Genomic DNA, 17,005 nt, shown 5'->3' on the forward strand with positions numbered 1-17,005 from the left:
GGGAGGAGGAGGAGGAGGAGGAGGAAGAGGAAGAGGAGGAGGAGGGAGGGAAGAGAGAGGGGAGAGTAAGGAAGGCCGACAGGTGTAGAGATGGTGGTTGGTAGTACAGAAAGAGAGAGAGAGAGAGAGAGAGAGAGAGAGAGAGAAAGAGAGGGAGATATGGAGAGAGGGAGAAAGGGGTGGGAGAGATGGAGAGAGAGAGGTGGTGGAGGCTGAGGGAGGCTGGGGGAGGTAGGGGGAGGCTGGGGGAGAGTGGGGGAGGCTAGGGGAGGTAGGGGGAGGCTGGGGGAAGTAGGGGGAGGCTGGGGGAGGCTAGGAGAGGTTGGGGGAGGCTGGGGGAGGCTAGGGGAGGCTGGGGTAGGCTGGGGGAGAGTGGGGGAGGCTGGGGGAGAGTGGGGGAGGCTGGGGGAGGTAGGGGGAGGCTGTGGGAAGTAGGGGGAGGCTGGGGTAGGCTTGAAATGGCATTGGAGGAAGAGTGTGTCCTCCCTCTCTCTCTCTCACCTGCCAGCCTCCTCCACCTCCCCCAGCCTCCCCCAGCCTCCTCCACCTCCACCAGCCTCCTCCACCTCCCCCAGACTCCCCCAGCCTCCTCCACCTCCACCAGCCTCCTCCACCTCCCCCAGCCTCCACCTCCCCCAGCCTCCACCAGCCTCCTCCACCTCCCCCAGCCTCCACCAGCTTCCTCCACCTCCCCCAGCCTCCACCTCCCCCAGTCTCCTCCACCTCTCCCAGCCTCCACCAGCCTCCTCCACCTCCCCCAGCCTCCACCTCCCCCAGCCTCCTCCACCTCCCCCAGCCTCACCCAGCCTCCTCCACCTCCCCCAGCCTCCCCCAGCCTCCTCCACCAGCCTCCTCCACCTCCCCCAGCCTCCCTCAGCCTCCCCCAGCTTCCCCCTGCCTCCCCCAGCCTCCCCTAGCTTCCCCCAGCCTCCCCCAGCATCCTCCACCTCCCCCAGCCTCCCCCATTCTCTCCCAGCCTCTTCCACCTCCCCCAGCCTGTTTGAAAACCATGTTTGAGGATTTCAGGTTAAATTACTTTTGTTGCCCTACAAGGTGCATTGTGGGTATTTTTCTAAGGTGCCAGTTCCTATGAGATGTTTTGTACATACACCATCACTTCCTGTTTGTACTTGTACACTGCTTCCTGTTTCCTGTTGAGTGATGAGAGCACAGCTTGGTTCGTGTTTGTGACAAATATGTATTTTTCTTCTTCACTTTCTGTTGTTTTTAAACCTCTTCTATACCTGTAAACAGGGTGTGTGTGTGTGTGTGTGTGTGTGTGTGTGTAGGACAGACTTGCTGGTTAAATTAAACAATTAGCCTGCCTCTTATACAGAAAAACTGCTAAATAGCTTCATACTAGCTTATCCTGATGTGATTTTGAAAATGTCAGGATGCTGGGTGGTAGAATGCACATATCTAGGACAAGTCATGAAAGGAGGGTCCTGAAATTAGATTTTCTTTGATTTTCTTTTTACTCACTTGGTCAAATGACCCCACCCATGGCTGTTCTAGTGTTAATGACCCCATCCGAGGCTGTTCTAGTGTTAATTACCCCACCCATAGCTGTTCTAGTGTTAATGACCCCACCCATGGCTGTTCTAGTGTTAATGACCCCATCCGTGGCTGTTCTAGTGTTAATGACCCCACCCGTGGCTGTTCTAGTGTTAATGACCCCACCCATGGCTGTTCTAATGTTAATGACCCCACCCGTGGCTGTTCTAGTGTTAATGACCCCACCTGTGGCTGTTCTAGTGTTAATGACCCCACCCACGGGTGTTCTAGTGTTAATGACCCCACCCGTGGCTGTTCTAGTGTTAATGACCTCACCCACGGCTGTTCTAGTGTTAATGACCCATCCGTGGCTGTTCTAGTGTTAATGACCCCACCCGTGGCTGTTCTAGTGTTAATGACCCCACCGGTGGCTGTTCTAGTGTTAATGACCCCACCCGTGGCTGTTCTAGTGTTAATGACCCCACCCGTGGCTGTTCTAGTGTTAATAACCCCACCCATGGCTGTTCTAGTGTTAATGACCCCACCCATGGCTGTTCTAGTGTTAATGACCCCACCCACGGCTGTTCTAGTGTTAATGACCCCACCCATGGCTGTTCTAGTGTTAAACTGACCAGCAAACTGAACCTCTCTAAGCCTCTGACGTGCCCCCCCCCCCCTACAGGTTTAAAAATGCAGGTTTACTAGTTATGGCCTCTCCTCATCCTCTCTCATCCCTCCTCATCTTCATCACCCCTCCTCATCCTCTCTGGAGCAGCAGCCAGCCCTAACCCACATGAAGACAACGTGTAACAAGTGTAACAGTTCAGATGGTAAACTCACCTGACCCTGATCCTGACCCCTGACCCCTGACCCTGACCCTTGACCCTGACCCCTATCCCTGATCCTGACCCCCCCCTCCCCTGGCCCCGTAGAGAAAGACTATTTATGACTTTTATATAATTGAACAAGTTTGTTTTTGTAAAAATGTTAATAAAACCCTGTTTAACCTGTTTAATAAAACCCTGTTTAACCTGTTTAATAAAACCCTGTTTAACCTGTTTAATAAAACCCTGTTTAACCGTGCGACAATTTGCCTGTGGAATTATTTTGTACACTGCTGCTATGTTCAGGTAGGAGGCGCAGGTGTTACAGGTGGAGGTCTGGGTGGTGTTGCAGGTGGAGGTATGGTTGGTGTTACAGGTGGAGGTCTGGGTGGTGTTACAGGTGGAGGTATAGGTGGTGTTACAGGTGGAGGTATAGGTGGTGTTACAGGTGTTACAGGTGGAGGTCTGGGTGGTGTTACAGGTGTTACAGGTGGAGGTCTGGGTGGTGTTACAGGTGGAGGTCTAGGTGGTGTTACATGGGGCTATGTAGATAGTTGTTGGGTGAGAGGGCTATGTAGATAGTCGTTGGGTGAGAGGGCTATGTAGATAGTCGTTGGGTGAGAGGGCTATGTAGATAGTCGTTGGGTGAGAGGGCTATGTGGATAGTTGTTGGGTGAGAGGGCTATGTAGATAGTTGTTGGGTGAGAGGGCTATGTAGATAGTCGTTGGGTGAGAGGGCTATGTAGATAGTTGTTGGGTGAGAGGGCTATGTAGATAGTTGTTGGGTGAGAGGGCTATGTAGATAGTCGTTGGGTGAGAGGGCTATGTAGATAGTCGTTGGGTGAGAGGGCTATGTAGATAGTTGTTGGGTGAGAGGGCTATGTAGATAGTCGTTGGGTGAGAGGGCTATGTGGAGTTGAGTGTCATCAGCAGTAAAAAACCATCCAGCTTGGACATCAAAGTGAAGGTTAATTATAAGTAACTTAGGGTGTGTTCTCACTAGAACATTTGCTTCACTTGGAATCAGAGTTTAGGATAAAATTCGCTTTGCCTTGCGTCGTTTGGAGCTGAGAGAACGCGCATTCTAAGTAACTCCCGGAGCAAACAGCCGACGGATGCTCCGCTTGAAAAGGGTGGTTTCGCTCAGGTTATAAACGATGCATCCAGGCTGTCCATAGGAAAACAACAGCTCATGCGTGTAGATCTGGATAAGAGCGGGACGAACAGGCAATTTTAAATTTCTCTGACCAATCAACTACCACGTCTGTTGCTTCGATTGCGTATGTTACTTCATTTACATGAAGGGCTGTGAGAACGCAAATCAAAGAAATCATTTATGCAACAATGTTGCAAACTCATCCACTTGCTGCGGGTCCTGATTCGGACTTTCATGTGAGAACATGACCTAGTAAATAGTCTGACTGTTTATTATTTATTTTTGAATAGACTGATGACTGGTATTTTACATATTCCAGTTCTAACTCTTTTGTCTCGCTGTTTAGCAACATACTCTGTTATTGTAACCAGGGAGTAGCTGAAAAGGACTGTATACTTTAGGAAAGGGCTGGTTATCTAACTAAGGGAGCTAAATAGGCAGTATAGGAGGATACAGGCAGGGGGCGACAGCAAACCGTTAGACTAGCAGTTAAGGTCGTTAGCATTAGCAAGGGAACTAGCATTAGCATTAGCCTTCAAACAACTAGCATTAGCATGGGAGCTACAAACAACTAGCACACGGTATTACATATGAACAACACATTTATTACACGACGGTGGTATACATCCCCATATATATATTCCCTCCCGGCCGGCCACACACACACACACTCACTCACTGACAGTCTCTGGCCTGAACAGGCTTATAGTCCAGTGGCGTGGTGCGCGTTGAGGCCTGGTTGACTGGCATGTGCGTCGATGAAGTGGTCCGCGTTGAAGCTCCGCTGGAGTCTGTGTTTGCTCGTGGAGGCGACGATTAATGTCCAGCCGGCGTCCCGCTTGGTCCAACGTTGAACACAACTAAAACGGGCTACCGTGGTACACTCGATAATCGCTTTTCCTGGCGTCTTCAGTTGCTGCACGGGGTGCGCGCTGCTGAATCCGCCATCTTGGATCGGCTTCTCGTTATTCTCTCTCTTTCTACTTCTCTCTCGTTCGGCTTCTCTACACACACTGACTGACTCCGCCCTTCCGTCTCTTATATACCACCACCGAACGTAGCATCCGGGTCACAGACACACCCCGGATACTACGTCATCAAACATATGCATAAAACATTACAAGAATAATACATATACTTCACGAAACGTATATAATTGTATAGAAAATAACAAAGGAAATACTAGGGGCAAAATAGGGCTGGTTTGGGGAAACTAAAACTGGCACTAAACTGTGGGCCTTCACAACAGCCGCCCCATGAAACCCTCGGTTTCAGTTAACTAAGAAGGCACACTGGCTAGGCTGCTCTAGCAGCGTGAGGTAGGAGGTGATAGTGTCCTGGCTAATTTGAGGGAGCTCAATCAGGCGTGCCACAGGTCGGGTGTAAGTGCGACCACCAACGTCCACGATGGCCGTCCGCACCCTTCCATCCGGACCCGGCAGGACCTTGGTCACTCTGCCTGTCTGCCAGGCGGCGCGTGGAAGGGACTGGTCGATCACCAGTACCACGGCACCTTCGGACAAGTTGTCTCTCTCCCTCGTCCACTTCTGCCTGACTTGCAGGGTCGGCAGGTAGTGCAGTATGAACTGCTTCCAGAACTGGTCCGCGAGCACCTGGCTGTGCCTCCACCATCTTCTTCCGGTGAGCTCTGCAGGGTCGTAGACTACCTGAGGCAGTGCAGAGTCTCGCCGCCCCATCAGCAAGAAGTTAGGCGTGATGGGATCCAGATCTGCTACATCACTGGAGGTATAGCCTAGGGGCCGGGAGTTCAAGATGCCCTCAATCTCTGCTAGCACAGTCTGGAGCACCTCATCGGTAGGCACCTTCTGTCCGAGAATGGTACGTAGGACGTTCTTTACTGAGCGAATCTCCCGCTCCCAGGCTCCCCCGAAGTGTGGAGCATTTGGGGGGTTGAACTCAAACTTCACTTGCTGGGAGGCGAGTCGGTCACGGGCCTCCTCAGTCATCGCAGCGTAGCTCGCCCTCAGCTCGGCCTCACCACCGACGAAGTTGGTGCCTCTGTCCGACCGGAGGGTCTTAGGGGTCCCTCGCCTGGAGGTGAACCTCTTGAAGGACATGAGGAAGCTGTCGCTTGTGAGCTGGTGCAGAACTTCCAGGTGCATTGCTCTCGTCGTCAGGCACGTGTAGATGATGCCCCACCGCTTTTCGGAGGCTCGCCGGTTTCGGACTAGGAGTGGCCCGAAGCAGTCGACCCCAGTAGAGTGGAACGGAGCCTGTCTCAGTCGCAGCCGGTCCTCGGGCAGATCGGACATCATGGGCTGCGGCGGCGTGGCTCGCCACCTCTGGCAGTCCGAGCAGGACCTTTGATATCTCCGTACCGCCTCCCGTCCATGGAGTATCCAGAATCTCCGTCGTACCTCCGCGAAGACACGCTCTCCACCCGCGTGCTGCACTTTGTCATCATGGTGCTTGATGACCAACCTGGTGACCTGATGCTTAGTGGGAAGCACGATGGGATGCTTCGTGTCCAGGTCTAGATCTTGAGCGCGGCGCAGTCTGCCACCCACGCGAATGAGAACACCGTCGAGCTCTGGAGCTAAGCCGCGGAGTCTACTGTCCGAGGGGATCGGCTTCCCTTTCTCGAGACACTCCCGCTCTCGGGAGAAGGCATCCTGTTGGGCACTCTGCAGCACCAGGAGCTCCGCCGCGGTGTAATCTTCGGCGCTGAGCGTAGTATCTAGGGGTAGACCGGCCTTGGAGCAGAACATCCTCTTCTGCAGCTCTTCGAGCGTCTCACACTCCTCGCCTGGAGTAGTCGCAGGGTCTACCGCCTGGGTGACTCCGCAGAACAACGTCTTACGCAGCTCTTTGTCCTCTCTGTCTTCTGCTAACGCCGGCGCGGCTGGCCACTCTGACTCCCGCTCCTGTAGGAAGTCTGGTCCCGTGTGATACAGGTGGGGCTCAGCCAGCTCCTGTAGAGTTGCCCCTCTCGTGATGACGTCAGCAGGGTTCCTCTTGGTGTCTACATAACGCCAGCAGTTCACCTCAGTCAACTCCAGAATCTCTGCGACTCGGGTGCCCACGAACACCTTGTACCGACATGAGCTGGACTTCAACCACTGGAGGACGGTAGTGGAGTCTGACCACATGGTGACGCTCTTCAGAGGTAGCTGGAGCTCGTCGAGCAGGAACCTTCCCAGTTGCGCGCCGTTCAGGGCAGCACACAGCTCCAGTCTTGGGATGGACTGTTGCTTCTTCGGCGCCACTCGGGAACGTGCCAGGACAAACGAGACGTGGACTTCACCTCCAAGCTCTGCCGCTCTGACGTATGCCACGGACCCGTACGCCATCTCCGAGGCGTCGCAGAATACATGTAGCGTGATGACACTCCTCTCTAGGTCCGTGGAGGGAGGGAAGTAGCTCCGCTGCAGCTTGATGTGCTGGAGAGTGGGAAGTTCCTGCTCCCAGGCCTTCCACTTCTCTTCTAGGTGACGAGGCAGAGGATCGTCCCATCCTCGTTCTTGGGCCCACAGCTCCCGGACAAGCACCTTGGCCATCGTCGTGAAGGGAGCGATATACCCCAGTGGGTCGTACTGGCTCGCTAGAGTGCTGTATATCGTTCTCATCGTGACGCGTTGAGGCTTGGCAGGCTTATTGCGATAGCGTAGAGTGTCGGTCTGGAACTGCCAGATAAGTCCGAGCGTCATCTCCTGAGCATCATCTGGTGAGTGAGAGACCCAAGCCTCGCTGCTGGTCGAGGTGGCCTCCTTCGGGAGGTCTCTGATGACTTGCGGGTCGTTGCTGGCCCACTGGCAGATCTCAAATCCACCCTCCTGGAGATGAGCACGCAGGTCCTGGACTAGCTGACGGGCTTCCATGGCTGTCTTCGAACTGTGGAGGCAGTTGTCCACGTAAAAGCTCTTATGGACGGCGTCAAACACTCCAGGAGGTGCCGTCTCCTGCGCGGCGTGAGTCTGTAGCGCATAGGTAGCGCAGCAGGGGCTGCAGGTTGTCCCGAAGGGTAGCACCTCCCACTGGTAGATAGAGGGGTCGGGGTCGCTCGGGTCCTCTCTCCAGAGAAACCTCATGAGTGGCTTGTCTTCCTCCAACATCCTGACCTGGTGAAACATTCGCTTGATGTCACCACTGACTGCGATCGGCTGCTGACGGAAGCGCACCAGAACTCCCAAGAGGGCTGGGGTCAAGGTTGGACCCGGGAGAAGATAGTGGTTGAGGTTGAGCTTCCCCACCTGGTAGCTACAGTTGAAGACCACTCGGTTCTTCCCGTTGTGGTGAACATTGTGGTGCGGGAGGTACCAAGACTCGGCACTCCGGTTCGCCTCGGCTGGCTCAAGCTTCTTCACCAGACCGGACTCCGTCAGTTTCTTCATCTCCGTTCGGTAAGAAGCAGCAAGGACCTCGTCCTTCCTCATACGCTTCTCAGTGCTGGTCAGACACTGTAGGACGGTTCGAGGGGATACTCGAAACTCTGGCATGAGTTCTCTGCGGAGTAGTGGTGTGACGTATCTCTTAACGCCCTGGACTTCGATACGCACTGTCTTTGCTTTAAGGAGGTCTAGGGCGTAGACGTCCTCCTTTGACCGTACGTAGAGCTTCTCATTCTTGTAGGGCGCAACGTCTAGCGTCCACAGCTTCTGGACGTTGTCTAGCAGCGCCGCATTCATGGAGTCTACACTGGTGTGAAGGCAGTTGATGGTCTGCACTTCTTCGGTGCGGACATGGAGGGATGACGTAGCTCTCCCGTCTCTATCTCTCCACTCGGTAGCGCCTTGGAGGGCCCACCCAAGCGCAGTCTGAACAGCCATCGGGCAGCCTCGTGGTCCTCTCAGCGGAGGACGGAGCGACACGATCAGTGCAGCGTTGTCCGAGCCGATGAGAAGGGTTGGCTCCGCTCCTTCTATCGGATGTAGTTTTACTCGCCGTAGGTGGGGATATCTTGCGCGTAACCTCTCCAGGGGGTAGTCGTAGCGGGAGAGCGCTAGCTGGTCGGCGGTGAAGACATTCTGAAGCCGATGTCTATCCGACGGCCTCCCCGCCGGGGAGATAGAGAAGTTGATTCTCGCCCCGGTGACCTCTTTAAGGTCGCGACGTATCGTGCGCAGAGTCAGCTTCTCCTCAGTCCCGTGGAGCCCCAACCGGCGCACTGCCTCCTGGAGGAGGATGGTCCGTTCCGACCCGTCGTCTAGAACGGCGTACGTGTCGTACTCAACGTTGTTGTGGTGGAGTCGGACCTTCACCACCTTCAGTAGGACCTTGGAGCCGCTGCTCTGGGTTGGGTCTAGGTAGTAGACAGGGGTTTCCTCTTCCGGTGCGCGACCGGACCTAGGGCTTCTGTTGCCCTCCGTGGACCTGGCGAGGGAGACCTCGTGTAGGATGTGGAGGTGGACCTCCTCACAGCGGTTGCACTTCCTCCTCAAGGTGCAGTTCTTCGCCAGATGGTCGCGCCCACAGTTCCAGCACCTCTTGTTCTCCTCGAGCCACCTCTGCTTGTCCTCGGTACTCAGGTTGTTGAAGTCACTGCACTCATTGAACCAGTGCTCGCTGGGGCAGTATGGACATGGCGGTGGCCCTCTCCGTCCCCTTTGAGGGGGTTGAGAGGAATCCTTTCCCTCAGGTCGGGTGGTCTTCTCTCTCCGAGGCTCCTCCTCCGTGTGCAGCACTCCTACTGGGCGTCCTCTGTTCGAGCTCGGCCGGTCCCAGCGGTCTCCCTTCTCCCTCTCCTTCTTCGGCTCAGCGTAACCCATGGCGTCTACGTTGGTGTCATGCACTTCCTCCAGTAGGAACTCCGCGAAGGCAGCCATGCTCAGACCCAACTTCCCGGGGTGACGAACGCGCTGCTGTCGCCGGAACCTCTCCTGCCGGAAGCGTGGGATCTTGCGGAGCAGCCGCTCTACGTTGGAGGTGCTGTTGATCTCGCTGGCGCCAGCTGGGCCCTGCGTCTTCAGCATCCCAACCAAGGTGTGCACGCGGAGCGCGAAGTCATCCAGCGCCCGGTCATCCTTGATGGGGGCCTGCTGTTCGAGGGCTTGCAGTTCAGCAAGGGCGTGGTTCCAGGGACGACCGTAGCGGGCATCCAAGTCAGCGAGCGCTCTGGTGTAAGGTGTCGGTGCGGAGGCATGGGCCAGTGGGCTCTGGGGTTCCTCACATGCTGAAGGAGAATCGCATATTTGTAGGACTCTGAGCAGGAGTTGTCCAAGAGCGTGTCTAGGCAGATGCGTAGCTCCACATACTGGCTCCTGTCCTCGTCCTTGAAGAAGGGGAACTTGGGTCCCTCCACCTGGGGGAACATCCTGTAGTGGATCATCGGTGCTGGAGTGACGGTCTGGGTGTCCGGCCTGCATGCATTTTGGTGCACTGGAGGACCTAGGGGTGTGCTACGCTCTTGGGGGATGACTCCCCTCCCGGGCAGCGACGCTGGCTCCCTCTGGGCCGCGTAGCGGTCGGGTCCCTGGTCCTCTTCCTTCCAGGTGGTCAGCTGGGCCGGTAGTTGGACAGTCCTGGCGGGGTTCATGGAGCCATCGGCGGGGGGTTCAGGAGATGGCACTCGAGAGGGCCGTGCGGATGATACTCTGGAGCTACAGGCCGACGGAGTTCTGCTGATGCACACGTCGCGCATGGTCTGCATCATTTCCTCCATCTTCTCTGCGTGCAGTTGCTCTCTCGCCATCTGCCTCTCCGCCGCGCGTTCCGCCCCCTCCATCTGGAGGCGGTCGCGCTCCATCTGGAAGCGTTCACGTTCTAGCGCCTCCTGGCGCTGGAGGCTGGCCACGCGTTCCGCTCCGTCCATCTGGAGGCGTTCGCGTTCTAGCGCCTCCTGGCGCTGTCTCTCCGCCGTCCCCATCTGGAGGCGTTCACGCTCGAAATGGATGCGTTCCCTCTCTCGTTCACGCTCGAACTGGAGGCGTTCTCGCTCTAACGTCACCTCCGCCTGTTGGCGCTCCCGCTCTAACGCCATCTCGGCCTGTTGGCGCATACATTCGGACAGCGCGGCACCACTCCCTCTGGAGTGCAGGCTATCCGCCCCAGAGGCAGAACTGCCCACGGAAGCCCTGGACCGGTAGGAAGCCACTGAGCGGCAGGAGCTAGGTCTCGAGCGCGCCGTACTGGGAGGCAGATCGTTAAGGCTGAGGCCCTCCCTCTTCCGCCCGCAGGCGCTGTCGGACCGGGCCTCTCCTTCCTGTTCTTCCGTTTCCACGGCAAAACCCTGCGGTTCTGCCATCTCATCCTCAGGCTGGTGCTCGTTGAGGGCTGTCTCAGTGCTAGCCACCCGCGCGCCGGCGGACACCTCGGCCTCTCCGACCACGGTATCCCGTGGAGTGCGCTCCTCGCTATCACTCAGTGAGCTTTCGAGCTCAAGCTCATACTCCTGTAACCTCGGAGGCAACCGCGGGACTCTCTGTGGTCGTGGCTCTGGCTCAGGGGGCGGAGAAGGGGGGGTAACTGTCTGGTCTGGTTGGCTGCGCTCAGCCATGCTATCACTACACTACCAATCCGGCTCGAAGGACCAATTGTAACCAGGGAGTAGCTGAAAAGGACTGTATACTTTAGGAAAGGGCTGGTTATCTAACTAAGGGAGCTAAATAGGCAGTATAGGAGGATACAGGCAGGGGGCGACAGCAAACCGTTAGACTAGCAGTTAAGGTCGTTAGCATTAGCAAGGGAACTAGCATTAGCATTAGCCTTCAAACAACTAGCATTAGCATGGGAGCTACAAACAACTAGCACACGGTATTACATATGAACAACACATTTATTACACGACGGTGGTATACATCCCCATATATATATTCCCTCCCGGCCGGCCACACACACACACACTCACTCACTGACAGTCTCTGGCCTGAACAGGCTTATAGTCCAGTGGCGTGGTGCGCGTTGAGGCCTGGTTGACTGGCATGTGCGTCGATGAAGTGGTCCGCGTTGAAGCTCCGCTGGAGTCTGTGTTTGCTCGTGGAGGCGACGATTAATGTCCAGCCGGCGTCCCGCTTGGTCCAACGTTGAACACAACTAAAACGGGCTACCGTGGTACACTCGATAATCGCTTTTCCTGGCGTCTTCAGTTGCTGCACGGGGTGCGCGCTGCTGAATCCGCCATCTTGGATCGGCTTCTCGTTATTCTCTCTCTTTCTACTTCTCTCTCGTTCGGCTTCTCTACACACACTGACTGACTCCGCCCTTCCGTCTCTTATATACCACCACCGAACGTAGCATCCGGGTCACAGACACACCCCGGATACTACGTCATCAAACATATGCATAAAACATTACAAGAATAATACATATACTTCACGAAACGTATATAATTGTATAGAAAATAACAAAGGAAATACTAGGGGCAAAATAGGGCTGGTTTGGGGAAACTAAAACTGGCACTAAACTGTGGGCCTTCACAACAGTTATATTACATGTTTCTCTTCTTCTTGTGAGCTTAGTTGTACCTGATTATTCCACGTCGGTAATGCTCACAATCGGTATGTTGATTGTCGGTTATAGTCTCGTACTCTATGTTTTTACTATAGACACTTAGCTTGACTGAGTGTCTTTTTTATCTTTTGTAGATTGTACGTTTATTATGTCTGTATGTCTCTATGTCTGTAGTTTGTCTGTTCAGGACCCCAGGAAGACTAGAGGGACATCTGTGTGCTTCTAATGGGGATCATTAAATACAATCAAACACACACACACACACACACACACACACACACATAAATACAATCAAAATCAAAACAATCTGCATAGTTGTGGCAGGATATTTTGTTCTTTTTCATGATGTGTCCCAATGGAAGCATGTAGCGATTGAATAGAATTGATCCTTGGGGAACCCCACATGTCATTTTAATTTGGTCAGATACAAAGTTGCCAATGGAGACATAGTAGCTTCTGTCCTGTAGGTAGGATCTAAACCAGTTTAAGGCAGTGCCTGAAAGTCCTACCCAGGTTGTTCGTCTATCTATCAGAATGTCTATCTATTAGAATGTTTATCTATTAGAATGTCTATCTATTAGAATGTCGTGGTCTACAGTGTCAAAGGCAGTGCTAAAGTCTAGTAGTACTAAAACTGAGATTTTTCCGGAGTCGGTGTTTACACGGGTGTCATTAAGGACCTTACTAAGAGCCATTTCAGTGCTATGTAGGGGGGGCAAAAGCCTGAGTGAAAGCCTGAGTGAAAGCCATCATCCCTGTTCGTCCAATCACAGCGCTACGCTGAGCGATGAGGCAGAGGTCAGATCTGATTGGCCACTCCGTGGGGCCTTGGTCCGACATATGAGGATGATGATGATGGTGATGATGATGATGGTGAAGATGATGATGATTCTTCTTCGGCGTATGGGTAGTTGTTTTCCTCTCCACTCCACCAGGCTCGGGCCGAGGGGCTACCCTTTTACCACCCCGAGACCTGGTTGAGGGGCTCACCCGGGCTATATTTCTGGACACCCCTCCAGAAGCCACGTCATCGTCTCGTCATCTAATACCGACAGACCATGCATCCCGTTGGGTGGGTGGTACACCGGGCAATCCAGGATAACATGATCTGCGGTTTGGTCCTCTGCGCCACACTCGCACAACGCATTTGGGGCCAAGCCCCATCTGTGCATTGATGAGCGGAAACGCCCGACGCCGGTCCGGAGACGATTGAGCCTCACCCAGGATAGCCTTGGCAAGTCCATCCCGAGGGGCTCAGGGCCGGCGACTGGGATGTGGTCGCGGAGTTTGGAGGTGTTTGCCTCCCACTCCGCGCGCCACATATAATCCGCCCATCCTGCCGCACTGATGTTAAGATCTCTGCATTGCTGCCTGAGATCCTGTGCGGCAGGCACAAATGATGATGATGATGATGGTGATGATGATGAAGAAGATGATGATGATGATGATGATGATAATGATGATGAATACAGTAGCAGAGACAGACAGACAGACAGACAGTTACGTCCTCCCTCAGATGTAAGACTAGGGAGGAGGGAGGACTGCAACATATAGTCAGGTTTGTTATATAATTTCGTGGGAATTTTTGGGGGATTTGCTAATCTATACATTTTTGGAAAGGGCATTGTATGAGGAATCAGAAAATATATGTTTCCATTTGCACAGATGTCTGAAAGGTATAAGATAGAACATTGATTTTAACTGCTAAATCTACATTTTCAGGGTCAAGGAATCCAATGGTTGTAGTTACAAAGCTTTTATTTTTTATTTTTTATATCATCCCATAACATTTTTTAACTTATACTTTAAGAAATTGTAGTTTTTCGATTACTTCGTTACTCGTTACTTTGTTACTATGTGAGTCCAAAATGACCCACATGCATTCTATGGAATCTCATGGGAACCTTATGGTAAGATTCACTCTCCAACAATGCCAATGCCAGACAGAGATTTTTCTTGGTCACACCAGAACTTTCACGTCTGTCAAAATAATTCAAGAGTCAGTTTGACATGGAAGCTGACAGAAGCACACATCACCATGAACTTGGGCCAAGTGCAATCAAGAGGGCACATTGTACAATCAACAAGATCAAAGCAGCCATACTCAGTCATGGAAACCCCATTACCACTGAAGGTGACAGGCTGCACAATGTGATCACGCATGCCTATATCCCAGAGGAGTATGTATGTACCACAGATCTTGAATGCTGATGTCACTGGCCAGAAGTTGTATGAAGACTACGTGTCAGAGCGAATCAATGGAGATGTCAGCCTCTGGGCCCCTGTGAAGAAAGTGAACAACAAGATGTTTGTTCAGCTCTCCCCCTAGTTAGCTGAATGGTGAATCTTCTGCTTGCTCCGGCAGTACGGGTGAAATGATGAGACTGACACAATTCGGTTTGCTTTCCTTCTTCCTCTATTAAACAGATTGTAAAACTGAACACAATACATTGATATTAGTACATGTAAATAAACAACAGTGAACAAACTAACAGAAAAGATTTAACAAACTACACAATCATACAGAACTCAACTTACCAACTCCCATCTCTCTATACAACTGATCTCCCTTCTCCCCTGTCTCTCAGATCACACTCATTAAGCCCGCCCCCATTTCTATCTAACCAATCACTCCCCTCATGCATAATTTTAACCAATCACAATCAAAACAAATAAAATAACCCCCAAATGAACCCTCCCATGGATTAGCCAAACACCTCCCACTTGGTCCATTGGTCCTTTATAACTAAATGGACCACAACTTTCCCTCTCTTCAATACAGTCATTTTTACTGCTCCTCCACGGGAAACAGCACGACCACCCGCCTGACGTCTCGGTCGAGCGTTGGGAAGAGATCGCGGCCTTCGCTCCTTCTTCGTCCTGAAGCCCCCACTCCTAGAGCAGGCTGGCTTAGGCAAGCCCTCACTCTTACGTCCCGAACCAACCCCTTTTCGTCTGGCCTCGCTTCCACCACCCGCCCCAGGCGGAATTGCCCCCTTAGGGCATTTTGGTCAGCCAACCAGACCACGTCTCCCACGGCCACATTTCGGGCTTCTCTGTGCCACTTGGTGCGGATGAGAAGTCCGGGCCCAGCTAGTTGACTCCACTGTCGCCAAAACCGTCCCACTTCTTCCTGGACGCCGAGGCTAACTCCGCTTCTTGTCTCCCTCAGGCGAGTAGCCTCCCACTTTGCGTCTTCTGGAGCCCTCCTGCAAAACAACCACTGCCTAACAGCTCGCCGGACCCACCCAACTACCCGAATGAGCCTGTCTATTTCACTGAAGCGTTCTGGCTCAATCAGGTCCATGAGAGCAGCGCCCCAAAGCCTCTCCCTCTCATGCTCGAGGTCCCTGGAACTCCCAACCGGTGTGGATGTCCCCTTCGCATTTGCTTCCTCCTCAATGGCGCATTTCGGGTCCAGCCCCTTCCTCGCCTGAGCGCGTGTTACAGTTGCAGTGAACGCTTTCCGTTGCAGCATGCTCACGCTGTCTCGAGCACTTACAGCCACTCCCCTGGATGTTTCCTCGCTCAGCTGATCAGCCAGCACCAACACCTCTGACTCTGGCTCCACATTGGCCCTCGTTTCTGCAGGCTGGCCCTCTTTGCTCCTCCCACTTTGACCCGACTGGATCCGTGGTTCCGGAGCGAAACCTCCAGCGTTGAGCGTCCTCTCGATTCCCTCCGTGATGCTCCTCAGCTCTCTCCTGTCGCCATGAGACGCTAGAATGTCGTCTACATAGGTGTCCTCCTCAAGCGCTCTCCGCTCTTCTTTTAGGTGGGCGACCTCTGGCAGCCTTGCCGTCTTCCTCATGGCCAGCTGGGCGATGCATCCGGCTGGCTTGTCCCCGATGTTGACGCGGGTAATTGTGTAGGTTCTGATCTTCTTTTCCTCTGCAAGAGTCATCTCTTTCCCGCCCGGCTGACAATTTCCGCAGCGACACCCTCCGCACTTTGGCTCGCACGCGGCGCTGATGCTATCCCAGCTCCACCACTCGAGGACCTCCTTGTTGACCTCTGTTCTCCCGGTCTTTTCATGACCTTGCGGCTTCTGGTCTCCATCCTCTTCTTTTGCGCTGGGCGTCTTGCAGGGGATCTCCTCAAATCTTACTGCCTCCGTTTTCAGAGAACGTGCAAAGTGCGTCTGGGAGTTGTGTGCGGATCTTTCCCAACTTTCAAACAGGTCTGGGTGCGTTCCTCTGGCCCATTCTCCGCGAAGAGACCCCCGCCTTCTGCGCCCGTGTTCAGCGTCATCGAGGCCTTACTGGTGAATGCGTCCACCCTCCTTTCCTGTTCAGGGTTGAGTCCCAAAGAGTCCAGGACTTCCCGTTGCTCATTAGAGAACCCTGGCCCTGTCTTCTTTCCCTCACTCCACTCGGGACACAGAAGGTAGTGATGACTTGCCCTTCCTTCATTCTGCTTGCACACTCTGCACAGGTACCGGTTACTACACTCCCCGTCGGCGCCGTGCATGCCCAAACATTTCTGACAGGCTTTGCTTTGCCTTGCTATGGCTCGTTTCTCTGCCAGACTGAAACTCTTGAACTTTTGGCAGAAGAATATTTTGCCACCGTGCTGATCGCTTCCACAGATGTCACACTCTTCTCTTCTTTCCGAGTTTCTGCCCGTGACTCTGGTTTCACCTCGATGTTCTTCCTCTTCTTCATCTACCGGTGAGTCTTTCTCCGTGGCCCTCGTGAATGCCCTCTTCTCCCATCTGACTGGCCTCTCCGGTGTTCCCCCAGAGGTCGCCGTGGAGCCTCGGATTCGCGCTATCCCCTCGAGGATTACTTCCTGCCTTTTCAGAAACAGAAGAAGAGCATCGAACCGCTTGTCTGGGGTGACTTGGTTTTCGGGTTCGGTTACAAAGGTAATCCAGCCTTCCTGCACGCGATCTGGCAGTTTGCCCTCGATGGCCTTAAGTACAAGTGGGTTCTTCATAGCGCCCACTTCTCCTAAGTCTGTCAGGTCCATGAGGGCTCTTTCCACTGCCTGAATAAGGTCGATCGCTTTCCTCGGCTGGTCTCCTTTTACCGCTGGTATTCTTTCCAATTCCTCAATAATTTGCAGCGCGATGGTTGCCTTGTCTCCAAACCGATTCTCCAAGGCTTTGAATACGTCTTCCGCT

The 17,005-nt window shown here is 53.6% G+C and overlaps 1 protein-coding gene across 1 annotated transcript in view; it reads left to right on the forward strand.

Moving 5' to 3' along the window:
- ptprub (protein tyrosine phosphatase receptor type Ub) overlaps positions 1-17,005 on the forward strand; it is a gene marked incomplete at both ends in the record, with an annotated part of 100,565 nt that overhangs the window by 1,246 nt on the left and 82,314 nt on the right.

Source organism: Nansenia antarctica, assembly GCF_963989245.1.
Source record: "Nansenia antarctica genome assembly, chromosome: 10".
In the NCBI taxonomy this organism is placed as follows: Eukaryota; Metazoa; Chordata; class Actinopteri; order Argentiniformes; family Microstomatidae; genus Nansenia; species Nansenia antarctica.